Source organism: Castor canadensis, chromosome 1, assembly GCF_047511655.1.
Source record: "Castor canadensis chromosome 1, mCasCan1.hap1v2, whole genome shotgun sequence".
Taxonomy (NCBI): Eukaryota; Metazoa; Chordata; class Mammalia; order Rodentia; family Castoridae; genus Castor; species Castor canadensis.
In genome coordinates this window covers 32,340,767-32,360,904 of record NC_133386.1, presented here as the reverse complement: position 1 = coordinate 32,360,904, position 20,138 = coordinate 32,340,767, and the positions used below count along the sequence as shown (strand labels likewise).

Here is a 20,138-nt window from a genome sequence, read left to right as displayed (position 1 = left end):
TCACCTCACACATAACTTTACTACAGGTAAAGTTAAGTGCAGTATATGTCCAAAAACTCAAGGAAAGGAGTTTGAATGGTTTTACCTTAAAAAAATGATAAATATTTGAGGGGAGATATATGCTTAACGTGACTCAAACATTAAATAATATATGCATGTATCAAAATATCACATGGTACTCCACAAGTATGTGTAACTGTTATGCTTCCACGTATCGATTAAAATAAATTTTAATTTTAGGGCTGGAGGCAGGGCTCTAGTGATGGGAAGCTCAAGGCCTTCAGTTTAAACCCCAGTACCACCAAAACCAGCACTTAAATTTTTAAAATTAAATAATTTTTAATGTTTAAAAAATCACTGGCAAAATTATGTTGGATAGGAACAAAGTTAAAATTTCAGTAATAAACACTACCACAGACCTCCCCCAACTAAGCTTTCATTCCTAAGTTGCTATAAAGATACCAAGAAAACTTTATCAAATGTTTTGCCAAAATCCTACACTATTTCACCATAGAGACAATGAATAAGTCACAGACATCGTATATGAATTATGACTTATTTCAGAGGATCTGAACTTCTTAAGAGAAAAAAAGTCTTTCCCGATATTATGTAGTAATTAGTGGAGTAAGTCTGGAACTTGGGACTAAAACAATTTTCTTTCTACCTTCTACTCCTTTCAGAAAAAAAAGGGGGGGAGGAAAAACAGAACCTGATACCTGTTTTGTTAAAATTAGGAAAGCACTGAAGACTCAGAACAAACTCCTTGGACGGCCTACAATCCTGACCAATAACGACTAGTGTTTCAATAATATATCTGCCTCTTCAAGGTACTCAATGGGAGACACAAACCTTCACCATTCAGTGGTACTTTGAAGTACTGGCTTCAACAACTCCTTTGTGACTTGTCAACATTCCAGATGGACTCAACATTCCATTTTAAAAGGTGGAGGAAAAGAAGGAACAGACATTACTGGTCACCACTTTATTCTCTGCATACTAACATTTTCCTTCTTCCCTGTTTTACAACTAAAGCCAGACAAAGAACAGGAGCGGAATATCATTAACTGTTTTCAAGTTTCTGAATGAAATCTAGCCACCGTTCCCCCACCCCATCAAATTATTCCTTAATGCAATACCTGTAGTATTGGCTCTGGTTGAAGATAGTCACCTCAGAGGAAGCAGATGCAAATAAGAACAGGGTTTGAAGTATACTACAAATTATTAGGAATAATACAGGGTACTAGTTATGACTATACGCTCTGGAAACCAGACAGCATAGGTTTAAACCCCAGCTCCGCCATTAATTAGCTGAATCCCCCCCAACAAGTTACTGAAACTTGTGGTATCTCAGTTTTCCTCTAGGATACCTAGAATAACAGTATCCACTCCACTAAATTTCTGTGCAAATTAAATAAATACATGTAAAAGTGCTTATAGAATAGTATCTGACACATAGTAAGTATCAACAAATGGCACTTCTTATTGTCACTTCATACTTCAATGTCTTTACTAAGAGATTATATTAAGTAATTACATGTAACTGTTTGTCAGTTGTGGCCAATGATTTATATAATGATCTCTAAACTAGTACAAGATCAATCAATGCTTTTCCTTCTGCAGAACCAGACAAAACCATATGCATAGCAAATTGCTTTGATTTTATAGTAACTGTGTAGCCTCATTAAAATTCAGTCAACTAAAAAGAAACTGCACTTGATCTAGTTCTAACATACTGCCAAATGAACCATACTAGTCAAAAGACAGACAGAAGGGAGGGAAGAAAAAAGAAAAAAAAATCTAAAAGCATTCAAATTTAGTATAAATATAGGCAGGAATCTGGGAATAAATTTATATATACAAACATTACCTAGAAAACATACTAAAATGGGAAGATCAGTTCAGTTCAGGTTTAGAATTTGCTAGGGTCTTTTGTTGGTTTTTTTGTTGTTGTTGTTTTTAGCAGTGGCTAAAGCTTTCCTTATATCCACAATGCTGAATTCGAGCAAAATTATTTTCAGTGACTAAAACAATATTCAGATATTTATTCCAAAAACATGACAACTGAACATGTTATAAATGAACTACTTACTGTTACTCTAAAAAAATCAGTAATGAACATGGATTTTAATTTAGAGACAAAAAAGTACATACCAAAGGTAAAGGGGAAAAAGGGCTCAAATGAAACTATATTCTGTCTAGAATTTGCTTCCAAATAATATGGGTGGGTAGTGAAGGAAGTCAGGGAGTAGAAAGGAAATATATATGAAAAAAGACTGGCCACCTGCTGCTACCTGTTGAAGCCCAGAGGGTACATGGGCTCATTATAGTACTATTCTCCTTACCTATGAATATATTTTAAATTTTCCATAACAAACTTTGAAAATAAAAATACTCTTCTATAACTGACAATGATATACTTTCTTACCAAAAATAAAGATAAAAATGCATTTCAACAATTAACTAGATCTAGCAAAAATACGGCCTCAAGAAATTATACACACACACACAAAAAAATAAGGCCCTTTAAAAAGAACTACATTATCCTTCACTGCTATCCTCTGTGCTGCACAGAGCAAGTAACACACACAGATCACTTATCTACAGAATGTTCTAGTCTCTACCCTCAAGTCTTTCAACTTTAGCTCGAAACACTGAGGATGAAAGTGAACTGGCGCCAATTAGATTAGAACCACATCTGCACTACATATGCAGTCCAAATCTACAGCAATTCATTACAGGCAAAAGTTAAGAATATCTTCAACATACCTTTATTTTCTTCCTGTTTTCAGGTATGGAAATTTGGGGGAAAGATGAGTGTTTTTACATTCCCATATGTTGCATAGTTTAAAACAGACAATCTTGGCATAACGGAAATTAAGAAGCAGTATTTAGTGATGTAAATTGTAATGGCCTAGATCCAAAAACAGTTCTGGCTACAAGCTCATAGATAAACTCTTGATTTCTTTTTGGACAGATCCAAGTCATTACTCCACACTCTAACCTTTCCTATACACATTTTTTTCCACTTTATTAGAGGGGGAAGTTTCCATTTTTCTCCTTAAGTGAATTAAAGAAAGCAAACTTTTCAAGATAGATGTTCTTAGCAGATTTTTTACCAGAGTCTAAAAAAGCAATTAAGCAGAGAGTACTGGGGAAAAGTAAGATTATCATAATAAAAATGGGCTCCAAAAACAAAGGCTGACTATGAACCATTGTCTAGTATATAACCACTGCCACATTTGCTTTTCAAATACTTGTGAAAGTATTTGGCATCATTTTCCAAGAATCCCATGAGACTACTACTTCCTTGTTTTTTCAATAGTATTTCAAAATGTTGACACATTTATTGAACTATTTTTGGAAGATCTAGCTCTGTCTACCTTCAGGGATCAAGATACAAATATATAAAAGCTACAGGACATCACTTTAGCTGCAAAACTTGGCAAGCTTCCTCAGTTCTCCAAGAAAACTTCAATTGCTACTCCATTAACAGCGAAAGAGCACAGTGTAGAGGGAACAACTCTGGACACAGGAGTCTTTGGCTTGGCTTGAAGCTCTGTTACTACACTGCTGAATGACTGTGGGTATACTTAACCTCTTCCTGACTTGCTTTTCTTATCTGTCAGACCCAAAATTGTCTTAAAAATCAAGTGACAAAATGTTTTGAAGACTTCTGCTGAAAAAGAATTTTAACTTTACAAATAAAACATACTTTTTAAAAAGGAAAAAAACAGAAGTCTATGCCATAATATCTATTAGGAGAAAAAATATATAATAGCACCATGATTAATGAAATCACATTTTGAACCTAATCAATGCTTTTCAAACTTTACTTATTCATACACCTATTTTATAATTTTTGCCAAATTCTATATTAAGCCTTTTATACTTGTCTTTAAATCAAGTCACTTTAAAAATACTCACTTTGGCATTAAGCAGTCATCAATGATATCATACTTATGAGGTATCTGTATACTTTTCTGGTGCATACTGACATACATACTTACAGATTAAAAATAAAAGATTTAGTCAGGCCTGTGGTACACAACTGTAATGCCAACACAGGAGGATCAAGAGTTCAAAACCAACCTGGGCTACAAAGCAAGATCCTGTCCAAGAACAAACAAAAAAAGGCTCATCTATATAACTAACACCTCAATCATTTAATACACTATCACATTTTTGGGAAATACTGTCCTTATCTATTGCCTGCAATACCTTCTCCATTAATAAATAAAGGATTTGAATTTATGAATCTCTTTTCCACTGGGCAACTTAAGCACATATACTCACAGCCATCAGAGCTTCCTGGAACTTCCTTAGACTACAAAGCCATTACCAACACACTACCTTATTCAGAGTCTCTTTTTTTGTCTCAACAGCTCCCAAACCCCAAAATCCATACGCAAGAATCCCTAACATTTGTACCTTCACATTACTATAAGCCCAACTCATTTACCTGTTACCTAATAATGAAAATTTTCCATCCTAACAATATTTAACAGGACCCACATAATTTAAAGACTGATTTAATCTGCAAATCATTTATTCAAAGAATATTCAAATTTATATATGGTAACCATGTGTCACTTTAAAGTCAGACAAACTAAGACACTTATAAACTCAACAGTAAGACTGCCATTTCTGATAGTCATAGTCACCTAATTTGCTTTTATTCTGTATTTTTTAAGTATAAAATATTTGTTTAAACTGAACCAATCCTTTAAATATTACAAGAAAAAAATAATACATTTACTGAGCTCTTCCAAGAAAACACAATGTTATTCAATGACTTACGAATCCTTCACCTTCATTCACCCTAAATATTGACTCAATCCCCTGATTTTTTTGTTTTGTTTTTTTGTCTTTTTTTCATATATAACTGAAGTCAGCAAGTGGCACAGAAAAAGAAATACAATTTTATTATGGCTACAATTCTTACCAAATGTTAAGTACCACAATAATCTTGTGAATTTTATTTTTAATCAATACAAAAACCCTAAATCAGGTGGACTGAACAAACGCAACACTAAAATGACAGCAAGGAAGTTTAAAAAAAAAGGTACAAATAAGAAAAAAAAACAAAACAGGAGGGGTCAGGCTAGCAGATGAGATATGCCAACAGAATTTTAGAAGATGGAAAGCAGATGTACAAAATAACTGACTTAGCAGGGTGGAGGAAGCTAAAATCTGAATGGCTACTTTGGGAAGACTACAAGGAACAAGATGAGTGTTGGAAAAGCCCTGAGAGCCTTAGGATTGTGGGTTCCAAGTACCTGTAAGGGCAAAAGAGAGTGACAGAATTGAAAACAGCAGTAGAAAGGCTGCCAAAGATGCCTTCAAACTTGGGGAGCAAAGTAATCACTAATTTAGAATTCTACACAGTCAAACTATAAAAACAATCAAACTGAGCATGGGAAAAGACATTTTAAGACATTCATGGTTTTAAAAATCTTACTTCCTGTATATACTTCCTTGGGCAACTCCTGGATATGCTCATATAAAAGAAGAGTTAAATTAAGAAAGAGACATGGATCCCAGAAGACATGGAACCTTGGAAGAGAGGAAGAAGGGAATTCCCAGAATAAAGCTATACAGCAGTTGCAGAGATAAAACAAATCCAGGATGATGTCAAGACCAGGGAGGATGTCTCCAAAAACAGAAAAAAAAAGAATGAAACTGAGGGATTACTTCATACTTTACCCTATTGGCAGGAATTTTATAATCCCCAACGTGGTTTAGAGCTGAATCAAGAATGGATACAAACAAAATCAAGCAAATGAGGAAAAAAAACAAGGCTAATCTTAAGGATAAAATAAAAAGTTGTAAAAGGGAGGCAGAGTAAGATAGGAAAAGTTTAGGACCCTTATAATACATATAACTTAATATTGCATTTTGGACTGAACATTTTTCTCTGAGCCTTCTTTTCAATTGCAAATATGTACAGATTATTCAAATCACCACCATCCTGGCCCAGGTACCACCCAAACCCCTCCCCACGCATCAATTATCTGTGATCAAGAAAAGCCCAGGATTTTCCCCTCCCATAGGTTAGTGCATGTTTAAAAGCAGCTAGAAACAGGAAGAACTCTCTTTCCCTGCTTCTGCCTCATACCTGGCCCATCACAACTGCTTGTAACTTTTTTCCCTAACCTTTAATAAACTCTATTACCTCCCTCACTCTATCCACCTGTCCTGCCTAGATGCTTCCATGTGGGGCACAAAGATTTTGAGAATCTTCTCATCAGACACTGCATGAGCCTACAACAAAAAGTGTGTGAAATCAAAGCACTTGACATGACTCAGCTTTTAAGTCTGTCAGGTGAAGAACAGAAGAGGGGAGTATGGGTCTGTGTATGAGAAGAGAGTAAAAAGAGGCTAACCCCAGTCAAGGAGTAATGTCAATACATATATTAATTAAAATGTACTAAATCACAAAACAGGCGCAGGCACACATCCACAAGATGAAAGAACAAGTTTTTTCCATACTCATTAACCAACAGAAACATCAATTTAAATAACTATCCATGTACAATAATACTTTCACAAGAGCTGAGTATGTACAAGGTCCTGGGCTCAATCCCCAACACTGCAAATAAATAAATATCTGTGAAACTAAACTTTTGGCTTCCTATATGTCCCCTTTTCTCTTTAGAACATGTAAGCTTTTAAATAATAAAGCATAAAAAATATTTTGTTATTTTTCAGGTTAGGAGAACATAGATTTAGATACTTCTAAAAATCACAAAACAGGAAAATCATGTTATTCAGAGACCAAAGACACCAGACATAAAATCAAAAGTACTGAAAGTCATCGCCTCTGGGGAGCAGAAAACTGTCAAAAAGAGTTAGGGCACTGGTGTGCTGCTTTGCCTTATAATTCCTTAAGTTATTACGTAATTTACTAAATCATACAAAGTACTCGAGGGAATGACATTTGCACTGTAAATTAAGCAGTAAAAATGTAAAACCACATGAAGAAAAAACTGATGGCAGGGGGAGAAAGCCACATTTCAGTTTGTTGTATTTTATGCTCTAGCATATTTTTCTAATGTTGAAAAAAGTCAGACTTGAAACATTACACACAAAATAAGGCAAAGGTACTTCCATCCAGCATGATTCAAGAATCACACACACACTGGAGGTGTAGCCCAGTGGTGCACTTAGGACTCCAAGTTAAATCCCCAGAATCAAAAAAGTAAAAATAAAGATCACACAACTAAAAGCAGCACTCAGTAGTAGTAAATTTAATTCTCAGTGCTTCAAAATCACACCTTTACGAAAGAAACTAGAGACAGAAAATCAGCCGGTAAAGCCAGCCTGTCTTTTACAAAAATTAAGGGCTACAGATGCCAACAAATTCCAACAAACTGGGCTGGGAGTGTGGCTCAAGTGGTAGAGCACCGCCTGGCAAGTGCAAGGCCCATGGTTCAAACCCCAGCAAAAAAAATAAAAATAAAAATAACTGGGTGTTGGTGGCTCACACCTATAATCCTAGCTGCTCAGGAGACAGAGAGCAGGGCAAAAAGTGTTATGAGACCCTATCTCGAAAAAACCCATGACAAAAAAGGGTTGGTGGAGTGGCTCAAGGTGTAGGCCCTGAGTTCAAGCCCCAGTCCCACAAAACATAAAATAAAACAAAAATTAAAATTAAAAAAATTCCAAGAAACTTCAAATTCCACTAAATAATACTATCAAATAATTAAAAGGAATTACTGGCCCTAGTAAACAGCTTTAGCCACACATAAGCTGGGTGGGTGCCCTTGAGTAATTTATTCAATTTTGAAGCCTCAATTTTCCATGTGTAAAATGAAATAACTGTACACCAGCTACTCCAAACGTTATTATAAAAAGGATTAGGAATATTAACAAGTATCAATCATAGTGCCTACTGCCTACTTTATAGTAGTACATAAAGTATATATAGTATAGTGCTCCAAAACAGTTTTCTTCCTTTTTTGAACATGTTTATTGATTATGGTTGCTTTCTGGCCTTAATGAATTACTTACAATGGAACCCAGAACAAAGCCAAACCATGAACATAAATGCATTTATCCATGCTGTGACATCAACAGAAGCCTGAAGGCTATAGGCAAAAAGCAAGAAGTATCAAATAGGAGCCTACACCTATGCAATAATCTTGCAGAAAGTGAGGGAGGGAGATGAATTATATCAAGCCTCTAGATCCAATTACCAGTCTAAAGAAAATACAGGAGAGATGAACAGGTTAACTAAATTACAGGGCTGTAATCAGTAAATTTAAATTGTAAGAAATCACATAGATCAAGTTTCTTCAAGAAATTGCAAGGAAAAATAAGAGAAGGGGCAACTAAGTCTTATTAGTCTTAAAAGCTATGTCAATGAATTACAATATGGAACTTAACTGGATCTTGACTCATAAAAACTTTTTCAAAAACCGACACTTGCAGAGCCAAATGTAGTGGTACACTCCTGTAATCCCAGCACTCAGAAGGCTGAGGCAGGAGCACAGAAAGTTCAAGACCAGCCTAGGCTACAGGGCAAAACCCTGAGCTATAGAGTAAAAACTGTCTCAAATTCAAACTTGAGACAATCAAATATCTTAACGCTGACAGTTGGATATTTGATGATAGCAAGGAAATTTTAGGGTGATGATGATACTCTGGTTACATTTATAAAACAGCTGTGTTCTTCTAGAAGCTAAAAAGGAAAATCATGATGAAAGCAACATTAAAAGAGCTTTTCAAATAGAAAGCATAAAGGAAACAGGACTTATACACATCTCAAGCTCCTGCCTAGGAATGTGAACTTTGACCACTCCATCCTTTGAATGCAGGCAAAAAATAACTAAAATGACCAGAACAACCAGATAATTACACTGAGCCCAGAGCCTCAAGATGAATATCAAGAGGTTACCAGACTTTGTTTTATAGACATTTTTACTAGATATACACATTATTTTCTTTATCTTCTAACATTTAATAGATAAGTCAGCACTGCTTGTCCTTCTAAGTTCCCACTTTCCCCGCTTACTTCAAGAACACTGTCTCTGTAAGCCTGTGTCCTTGCAAACTGCAATTCCCAAGACCCCAAGGAAAGTTCTTTACACTTTCTGATTCTGACAGACAGATACATAATAAAATATTAAATGAATTTTAAAAATCTTAAAAAAAAAAAAAGCTAAATACTATACCAACAGGGCACAGTGTAACACTCAGAAGTGACAGGCTTCTGAGAACTGAGCCATCCTTAAGAGCCACAGTCAAGAAGTCTAGAACCAAACCAGAAAGAAAACACCTTCCCTACGTTATTGAGTGCCTACCAGGCAATGATTAATGCATACCAGGCAATGATTAATGGGTTCCCTAAGCTATGACTCCCATGGTGACTCCGAGGTCATTCTTCACAAATGGGGAGACAGGCAGGAAGTAAGTACTGGCTCAAGAGACAGAAAAGCCCAACTGCCAACAACACTCATTTCAAAGTTATACAGAGCTAGGTCTTTTCGCATCTTTCAATCGATATTTAGCTTTAAAAATAGTCTAAAGAAGTCAGATATCTAATGCAAATTAATGAAAAGGTCTAGAGGAAAAATGAAAGGAAATGGAAGAAACTAAGACAATGTAGGGAAAGAATTACCAGTGCGAGACAGTGTGGGAACTTCTCAACTCTGGCTAATAGTCTTTCCAAATGGAGAGTATGGCCCGGTGTTGCCAACAGCCCTCAAACTGTCCAGTCAAAAATAAGAATAATTATGGGAAATCCTTTGATTTCTTAATGCCAGCACCTAATTCAAAGTTAAAATGCTACACTGGGGGGGGAATATGTCTGCCGATGTATTTCACATACACACACACACAAAAGATAAAGTAGAGTTATAACACTTACAATGTAATGCCATATGCATTAGTTTAAACATCAGTAAAAATTCAACTATTAGCTCTATTTCAGCAAGCTTCTGCAGTTATGGAGAGAAGATATAATACAGCATAAGCACTCATATTTTATGCTCAAAACCGGTTACCGCTAGCAATGTAACAAAAACTATTACATTCTCCCTGTGTTATTGAGATTCAATTCCAACATCTTTACAATACATATGCTCTTTTGTACATTACCAAAAAAAAAAAGATACAGTGTGTTAGGTCCAGAGTTTTCTAAAAGTTCGAAAATTCAAAAGAGACCGTACTGAAATAGTTAAAAAGTAGTTTTAACTTGTTTTTACCAAAGGAAATTCCAGTCTCATATCAAAGACTGCACTTCCACACAGATAATTATTCCTGACTACTGCAAAAAAAAAAAAAAAGTGCTTACCACATATTCACAAGTAACCCACTAGGTCTTTTTCTTTTCTTAACCTAACAATTTTCACAGATGCCAGGCACTATGTGAAGCATTTTATAAGCATTAGCTCATTTAATCCACATCTAACTCTGTAAGCCAGGTATGATTTTTAACCCCACAGAAAAGGAAAGGAGGCTTTGAGAAATATTTTACCAAAAGTCCCTGGTATAAATGGCAGCCTAACCAGCACTAAATAGTATGTGGTTGTTACTGATCCCCTCTAATCAACACTTCCTCCAAAGAAATTTGTGAGAAAATAAAAACACATTAAGATCACAAGGTAAGACTATGAATGACCAAGATTATATGAGAATTCAGTTTAACCTCTACAAATGGGTATGAGGCTCAAATAGAGAATTCAACTGAATGGAAGTAAGTACTATCAGGCAGGGGAGGTGGAAAAATCAACAATGAAAGTACAAAAGGATAACATGAAAAACAGAGGAAAATTAAAGACTACCTCTTAAGATAATTCACCTTTTCTGTTTCCCAAATTATGTCACATTCATTCTCTCCACCACCCCTCCCTAACCTCTTGACCTCTCACCTCTCTTTCACTCACTCATCTGCCCACAAAAAACACCATTTGACTTACAGTCTCAGGTAGTTTAGGAACCCTTGAGGTCTCCACCCTGAGCAACACCTTCCCTACCAATAGCAGTACTGATGGATCCGACTCTATAATCCTAGCTACTTGGGAGGCTGAGATCAGGAGAGCGAGGATTTGAGGTCAGCCTGGGCAAACAGTTCAAGAGAACTCCATCTCCAAAAATAACCAGAGCAAAATGGTCTGGAGTTGTGGCTCAGGCAGTTGATCACCTGCTTTGAAATTGTGAAGCCCTAAGTTGAAAGCCCAGTCCCACCAAAAATATAAATAAATAAATAAATAGCTCCACTCCCTACCTCAGATCCAGTCTGAATTAAATCATCTCAAAGCTCCCTTATGACTCTCAAGGAAATTAATCTGTGTTACTGTTTTTAACAGTAGCCTCTTTCGGTTTTTTCTGGTACTGGGATTTGAACTCAGGGCCTCACACCTGCTAGGCAGGTGCTCTACCACTTGAGCCACTCCACCAGCCCAAACAGTGGGCTTTTAGAATAAAAAGGAAAAGTACTATAGCAAAGTATATTACATTTAAATGTTATACCTTTGAACTACTGAGATGTGTACAAACATTGGCAGAATATAGGAAAGTAAAAGATCTGAGTAAACACAGCATTGTTGTTGTCCTAGTGATGGGTCCAGCTCTGAAGCTCATCAAGAGTTATGGAAACCTGAATTTAGGGCTTAGAAAAGGTGACTGACAGTTGTTAATCAGACCTCAATGACAAGTCTTTAAAAACACAATAATCCCAGAAAAAGGCATCTGAAGGGAATGTAAGTCTTTAAGTGTTATTCTTTCAGGAAGGCTGGAAGCCAGGCCGTAATAAAAGCAACGCAAGAGGAAACTTGCTTTTCAATTATACCATAAAAGATTTAGTTTACTTATCATGAACTTCCATACCTGACCTAGGCAATAAGGCCCTATAGCTGAACAGAGACAAAATCACTTTGGAACACTTTCCATGCCCTCTGATTCCTAACTGAGAAAGAACTAAACCATCCCTGTGATGCTGGATTTAGTTACACATGCCAAATTTCAACTTTGCTATCTAAAGTAAAACCTTTAGATCACAGAAAAGATAGTTTATTACTAGCATAAAGATTATTTGGGAGACAACCTACATACATCAGACCTTAGCTCTAATATGCTAAAATGAAAAAATACCAAAAGGAGAGGTACCTATGAAGTGAAAACATGTTTAATTTTAACAATAATTGAGAATATATGAAATTAGCTCAAAAAAATTTCAATCTCTGGGGGAAAAAAATCCAGAAGCAGTACAAAGGCATTCACAGGCCGTATGACACCTCGTCTGATAAAGGGATAAGAGATACTACTTTAAATAAGAAAATTCAGAAGACCCCTGAAATTCTCATTAAAATAAAATGCTATCTCTCAAACCAGGAAAACAATGTAATTATCTACCCTGCAAGACATGAAAAGCACATGTGTAAGGCCAACCACAAAATAAGGGGGCAGGGTTTGTTATTTGTTTTACAAGGGTTTGAACTCAGGGCCTCACACTTATTAGGCAGGTGCTCTACCACTTGAGCCACTCTGCCAGCCCTTTTTCATGTTGGATATTTTTGAGATAAGGTCTCTTGAACTATTTGCCAGGGCTAACTATGAACCACAATCCTCCTGATCTCTGCCTCCCAAGTCATTAGGATTACAGGAGTGAGCCAGCAGTATGCCATCTTTATTACCTACATGGTATTTCTACATCAACTATAACCAGTTTCTACAAAGTCAAATCCAATTTTCAAAGAATCTTTACTAAAAGTACTTCAATACATAAAGGTTCAATGAACCAGTTCTTCAAAAATTTATTAAGTACAATGTGAAAGTACCCCACCTAGCAAATATATGTAATATTCCCTTTTCTTCCATATGAAATACACATGCACACACTTATAAACTACCAAAAGACATTAGTTATAACTATCAATCATTTCTAGATGATATTATAGATGACTTTCCTTTCTTTTCTGCTTTACTTGTAACTTCTAAAAAAATTATACTATTACTATACCATTTATAGCTAATGTGGATGCCATTCCCCCATAGTTAAATGACACCAGGCATTGGCTGCATTGTAGATTTTAGTCTAGAGCACTGCCCAGACAGAGGAATGATAGAAATGTTATGAATATCAAGCTGCTGTTTTATGCCAAAACATGGCATTCCCAAAGGATGCTCTGTCTAGAATCTGTGGGGGAATCATACATAAATCTTCTATTTACTCAGGACTTCCAAAGTAGCTAGAAATGTTTGTGTGTTGAAGGGATGAGAACAAGTGTGGATTTGCTGACTAGTAACAGTGCAGCCCTGAGATTCCAAGATTCTATAAAAGGGCAGCAAATTAGGGTTTGGCTCATATTTGCTGACTACTGAAGCCAGCACAAACATTTACTTGAGGTTTTGAAATCTGTAAGGGTACCCAGTGGTTAGGTACAGTAATTCTGAATCTAAAAAAAACAAACAAGGCCACTGGAAATGTTTCTAAATAAAGGTGGGGTGGAAGAGGTAGGTACAATTTCCTTTGTTTTCTCCAAGTAAACAATACAGATTTCAGAAATGCAAAATGTGACTTGATGGTACTAATTAATCTCTATAAAGTTTTATTGCCTTATTTTTAAAAACCAGCAATTCATATTTTTCAAAAAAAAAAGTCCACCAACAGCTTTTAAAGAGTATTTCAGTTCAAAAAGAGAAAAATTCCATGCTTTTCCGTGGAAACAGAAACAAAATCAAATCTCCAACAATATTTAGCTGCCATCTAAAATACAAACCCCACATTCCTAAATAAAACGGCAAAGATACAACCTTTATGGGTCACTAGCCACAGTAATGTGAGAATAGTGATTTAGAGCACAACCTGATGTTAAATACAACTATACAATATTACTAATTACAGAGAAATTTTACCAATAAATATTTTGGTGGAGGCTGCTTTGTCATCTTTGCAAGTATTTTTAGTTGAAAGCAAGTGGTTGTTGGGTAGCACACGTGGACATGGTTCTGATTTTTAAATATCTATTTTTACATTCTGGTCACTGGTTAGGTTTTCTAAACTCAATTCTTTAGAACCGGTAATTTGGAAAGGGTAAACCACAAGAACGTTACATTAAGAAGCAAAAGACCTAACAAGCTCACCAACTCAGATCAGTGAAGCTAAACTGGAAAGCTGAGTTCTCACAGATCTAATGAGGGGGCCTGCTAGTCACTAATTTCTGAGGAACGTGTGATGTACGTGAGCAAACTGTACTAACGCTGTCTCAAAATACAGCCAGAGCTTCTGAATTTCCTAGGTTTCTTCTTGAACTTACTTTCTGGTTGGCCTCTCTTCAGATTTCTCCCTACATCTCCAAATTTGTTTCTTTCTATTTGGACTTAAATTTCAAATTTTAAAGCTAGGCGGGGTGGCTCAGTGCCTGTAATCCCAGCATTCAGGGAGGCTGAGGCAGGAAAGTCAAAAGTTGAGGCCAGCCTGGGCTACACAGGGAGACCCTGGTTTAAAATGGCCAGACCCTAGCTTAAAAAAAACCAAAAAATCAGATTTTAAAAATACACAACCAATTGTTTCAAAACATTCCATGGCAGTTTATTTTTTACACAAAATAGCAAATATTTTATTGAAATTAATGCTAAATTTTTTTATAACTTTTTATCTTTTCAAACAATCCTTATCCAATTTAGATCTCAAAAAGAGTTTAAAGGTTGGTGGCTCAATTCAGCCACACATTTTCTTTGGAAGGTTTTTCCACATATGATGCCCTACTTCTTTTAGCAGTAAAAGATTACAGAACTGTTATGCCCAGGTTTTTCCTAAAGAGGAAGGTTTTAAGGGGAAAGGAACACTCCCCTCCCATTACTGTTAATGAGCAGCCTCTTGTTTTCAGCAGTCAGTCTGCACACAAGACCACTACTGACTTCAGTGGGAATCCTGCCCAAGAAGTGAGAAAGACAGAATAGGATTAAATTAGCCCTAAATCCACACCATTGTTCCAAGCCATTCCCATCTGTACAGTTCTCCAACAACCTCCAAAGACTAGATATCTGATGGTTTGATGGTGGCTCTCAAATTGAATTGTAGAAATGATCTCAGCTCTAATAGGTGACACAGCATAGCTCTTTAAAACTAGACTAGCAGCCTGATGGATGGACTCAGTTGGTCCTTACCACAATTCAAGATTGCATTGCAATACAGCCCCAGAACCTACAAAAGGAAACTGAAGCCCATTAGTCCTCCTCGTTCCCAGGAAAACCTGTGCAATGACTGGGAACTCTAAATCCCATGCCCACAGCCAAGAACTTGACTCAGTTTCGCTCAAGTGCTAACCCCAAGAAAAACTATGAAAGTTATAAAATATAAATATAAAACAACAGTGACAAGAGAATCCCACCACACATGTGCCATTTTACAGACACGAACTTCAAGGAAGTGAGAAAAGACGTGATTTCAAAAAAGAGAAAATCTATCTACAGCTCCTCTGGGTTCCACTCTCCCTGCACCCACCGTTAGGGCGACAGGAAAATTTAATGGACGGCGTCCTGGGTCTGTAGGGAAGGCTCCACACACAGACCCCTTCCAAAATATACTTACGAAGTGGGAGCCCCTCTAACCTCATCAAAAAAACCTCTTTGCCAGGGGCTGACACCTGGAGAATCATAATGACCCAAGTCCACCGCAGACGTCCCGGTGACTGGGGACATCGTGACCGGCTGCGGATGGGGTCCCCGAACGCCTCGTTCGACCCCGTCGGCCCGGTTATTGCTCACCTAAAACTGTCCCCACTTCTCTGCCCCTGCGTCGGAGAAGAAAAAGAAGGCATCGGTGGTAAAAGCCGGGGCGTAGGAATTGCAAGGCTCGGAGAGGAGAACACGCGTCCTCCCCGCGGCGCCCGGGGACGCAGGCGGCGGCGCGGAGGCGGGTGGCGGGCTCCGGCCCACGCCAGCCGACCTGCGCCACGCGTGGAGCCCCGCGCCGCCCTCACTGGGTCCCACAGCCCCCACGCACGGCCGGGCCTTGATTCCCGTCCCCACACCGCCCTCCCGAGGGGACACGGCCGCGGTCCGGCCCTGCAGCCCCCGCGCCAGGATGGAGTCGGCTTCCTCCGCTGCGGCGCCGCGGGGCCCAGACGCGTGACCCGCGGCTCCCCGCGCACCGGAGGGGACAGCGTGGTCCTCACCATGTTCCCCGCTCGGCTGGGAAGGGGAAAGGGGAGAGACGGAGGGAGAGGGGAGAAGGAGCTGAAGGGAATCTCAGATCCGGACCCCTCCCCCGCCTCCGGGCCAGCCCGTCCCGCCACCGCTTCCTGCCCGGGACCAGCTTCCCAGCTGCAGCCACAAGGAAAATCCGAGCCGCCCCTCAGCTCCTCAGATACTAGTCACCCGGGCCGAGACCCGCACCCCAGGCCCTCCATTCCACAGCCCGCATTCCTCCTTACCCCCACGCCGCACCCCAGGAAGTCGCTCTCCCGGGGACCCCTTTCCGCTCCTGTCCCAGCCGCCGGCCAGCCGCGCCTGCCTCCTCCCTCCGCTAGGTTTCAAATTGAAATTCCCTGGCTGGGGCCGTCAGCGCCCTCGGCACACCGGCCCCGCCCCCTCGTGGCGGAAGCCCCTCCCGCGGCCCCGCCCGGCGCGCCCCGGGCGCGGAAACCCCCGCGGGCAGGCCACGCCCCGGCACCCCAGGCCCCGCCCCGTCGGCCGGAGTTAGGGGGCGGGGCCTTCCCGCGGGATTTGCGGAGCTCTGGCGCTGGGTAGCGCGGTGCAGGCGCGCGTTTCGCCCTCCAAGCAGCTTGAGATGATGACAGCTAATGCCTGTGAACAAGGCGTTCTTACTGTGGACCCTGGCCTTAAATGCCCTCTCAACTTCTAAAAGTTCTTTCTTCGAAGTGCATTCACTGACTAACCTTCACTGGGTTGCCTGTTCCGTGGTACACAGTAGAGCAGATCCACGAGACACAGAATGAAGGGAACTGGGTCCCCCCCAGTCTGGAGTGAAAGAACGGCTTTCACAGAAAGAGCTTGAAAAGGAACCATTTATTCCTCCTGCGGGAGGGACAGGAGGGATTGGGGAGACCCTGTGGAAGAGGGGCCTTTATGCTCAGCCCTAAGAGTAAGTAGAGAAGACTGGGAACCTGGATTGCAAAGTATGGCAGAAATGAAGTGTCTGTAAATCAGAAAACCGTAAGTCAGAGTCAAATTGTAGAAACACACACACACACACACACACACACACACACGATACCCTCATCCGGTTCTTTTCTTGTGTGTCATTATATTGCTGTTTCTACTTATTTCAGCTCTTCTGAACCTTTGCATGTTGTTCATTTGCCACCTCTTCTCTTTTGCTTCCTCCCACCTCTACTAAGTTCTTTTGTGATTCCACCTCTGTCAAAGTCTAATGAAACCTCTGTAATGATACTTTCCATGGTTATGCTTCCCAAGTAACAAAATACACTCACATATTTTATCATTTGATCCTCACAATAATCCTATGTAAAAGGCAGAGCCAGTATTATTTCTACTACATCAACAAAAAAGTTGATCACAAAGAACCTCCTTTGTACAATTAATATGTGCTATTATCTAAAAAAATAAAAAGAGTTGGGAAGATAAATTATTTGCTCAGGTTTTTCTAATGAACAATAAAATTAATAATAGCTAACATTTATTATGTGTTTTATTTGCTGGGCATTATTCCAATCCCTTACATATGTTGATTTACTTAATCACAATTTCATATGTCAAGTACAAAAGTTACAGTTGATAATGTATGCTAACACAGAGTGGAATCCTAATTGCTCACATTCTGGATAAGAAGAGCTAGAAATTTGTGGAGTCAGTTTTTTGGGTAAGAAGAGCTGGAAATTTGTGTAGTCAGTTTTACAATACTGTCACAAAATACCTGAGATAAACAACTTATAAGGAGAAAAGATTATTTTTGTTCATGGTTTCAGATGGTTCCGTCTGTGGTTATGTGGCCCATTGCTTTGACCAATAGTGAGGCAGACATTATAGCAGGGAGCTCATAGTTAGGCAAAGCAAATCACCTCCTGAAAGGTGGGGAGCAAAAAGAGAGAGGGAAAGAGGCTGGAGTTCCAATATACCCACCCCTCAATGGCACACCCCCATGATCTAACTTCCTCCAACTTGGTGCCACATCCAAGTCCACCACTTCCCAATAGCGCCATCATCTGGGGACCATGTCTTAACACATGACTTTTTGAGAGACACTTGAGATCTAAACAGTAACAGAATTTTATGAGGATTTTATTATACATCTTGAGGCAGATTTACATGGAAACTAATGGAACGAAGTTCAGGATGTCTTGTTTTCACAAGTCTGAAACTAATTTAATACTTGTGATTTTACATTTCATTTTGCATTAAAAGGAGTTCCTAAAGTCACATAAATTTGCTTTCTTTTTCTTTTTGAAACAAGGTCTCACTGTGTTGCCAAGGCTAAGCTCAAGCAATCCTCCCATCTCAGCCTCCCAAGCATCTGGGACTACAGGTGTGCACCATAGTGCCAGGCTGAGTCATAGAAGTTTTAGAGACCATCCAAACAAAACCTCTTTAAAATACTAATGAAAAATAATGCGATAAAATATAACGCTATTACATCTTAGAAAATGATATCCCTGTAGTATTCTCTATGGAAGTGCATGAATCAGTTCTATGTGCCACTTTTTAAGATGAATATTGATAAGCTAAATTATATCCATAAATGGATGATAATAATTTGATAATAGAGGAATCAGCAAGATTTAGCCTGAAGAAATAACTAAAAGTGATTAAAAAGTTATTACCAATCTCCAGCATGACAAAAAAAAACCCACAAGTTATTACCAAATATGTAAAGACTATTGTGTGTAAGAAGAGTTAGACTGTGTTTTGGACACAGACTCACATAGCATCAACATTTCTTTTTTTCAATAAATTTTATTAGGCTATATTCATGATACGGGGGGGGTTTCATAGTGATAATTCCAATTAGACTTATATTGTACACTGGTTACATTGCCCAATCATCTCTCCCCTTCAGACCCCTCTCCACCTCACTTAAAGCAATTGCAGGAGGTTTTCTAGTTCTGTTTCATATAGGTATATGAAGTCCATCTACCATATACTGTCACGTTAATCTTAGTTCACCCTCCCTCTCCCACTAGTACCCCCTGATACACACACACTGTGTCTATTTTACAGTCCTGGTTTTCAAAATTAATATTTAAGTTGACATTCAGAGGGGCGTCTCCATGTATGCCCTTTGTGGATGTGCTTTACTTTGGTCTGTTCAATCCCTTACAATACTCTCCCTTACCCCTTTACCTCTCAGCTCCCGTTTTTCAACATCTTCCAGTACACATTCTTATATCCTCTACCTTCACATCTTGTGGCATGCAATGTTACTGATGCTCCATCACTTTCTTTTCCTTTCCCTCTTTCCCAGAGTTCCATAGAGCAGTTCCACTGTTACAAACATGTTCTACAACTGAGTTTGCATGTGATCATGTTCATTTTTGTGTATATGTTTTTCTTGGATCTATCTTCCACATATGAGAAAAAAACATGCATCTTTTGTATTTCTGATCCTGGCTAACTTCACTTAACACAAAGTCCTCCAATTGTATCCATTTACCTTCAAACCCCGTGTCATTATTACTGTGGTTGAGTAATACTTCATTGTGTAGCTATACCATAATTTCATGATCCATTCATCAGTTGTAGGACATCTGGGTTGTTTCCAGAACTTAGCTATTGTGAATATCACTGCAATGAACATTGGTATACAGGTTTCTCTACTCTATCCTGTTTTACATTCTTTTGGGTAGATCGTATGGCAGTTCTATCTCTAGTTTTTTGAGGAATCTGCATACTGTTTTCCATAATGGTTGTACTAATTTGCATTCCCGCCAACAGTGTACAAGGGTTCCTATTTCTACACATCCTCACCAGCATTTGTTGTTGTTATTACCCTTGATTATGGCCATTCTAACTGGGGTGAGATAAAATCTAAGTGTTGTTTTGATTTGCATATCTTTTATAACCAGGGAATTTGAATACTTCTTGTATTTACTGGCCATTTGTTTTCTCTTCCTTTGAGAATTCCCTATTTAATTTGTGTATCCATTTCTTCATTGGGATGTTGATTCTTTGGGGGCTGAGTTTTTTTAGTTCCCTGTAGATTCTGGATATTAGAC

The 20,138-nt window shown here is 38.6% G+C and overlaps 1 protein-coding gene across 30 annotated transcripts in view; it reads right to left on the bottom strand.

Annotated features, from left to right (window-relative positions):
- Window positions 1–16,538, bottom strand: part of Epb41l2 (erythrocyte membrane protein band 4.1 like 2) — a 199,187-nt gene extending 182,649 nt beyond the window's left edge. For 14 of the 30 annotated variants that reach the window (XM_074074818.1, XM_074074752.1, XM_074074774.1 and 11 more), the window contains exon 1: window positions 16,380–16,537. The gene's annotated coding sequence lies outside the window, so the exon portion shown is untranslated. Of the gene's footprint in view, window positions 1–15,711; window positions 15,829–16,121; window positions 16,147–16,379 lie in introns of those variants that run through there. The other 16 variants (XM_074074649.1, XM_074074742.1, XM_074074794.1 and 13 more) reach the window with 4 other exon arrangements.
- Window positions 16,539–20,138: the final 3,600 nt, after the last annotated feature.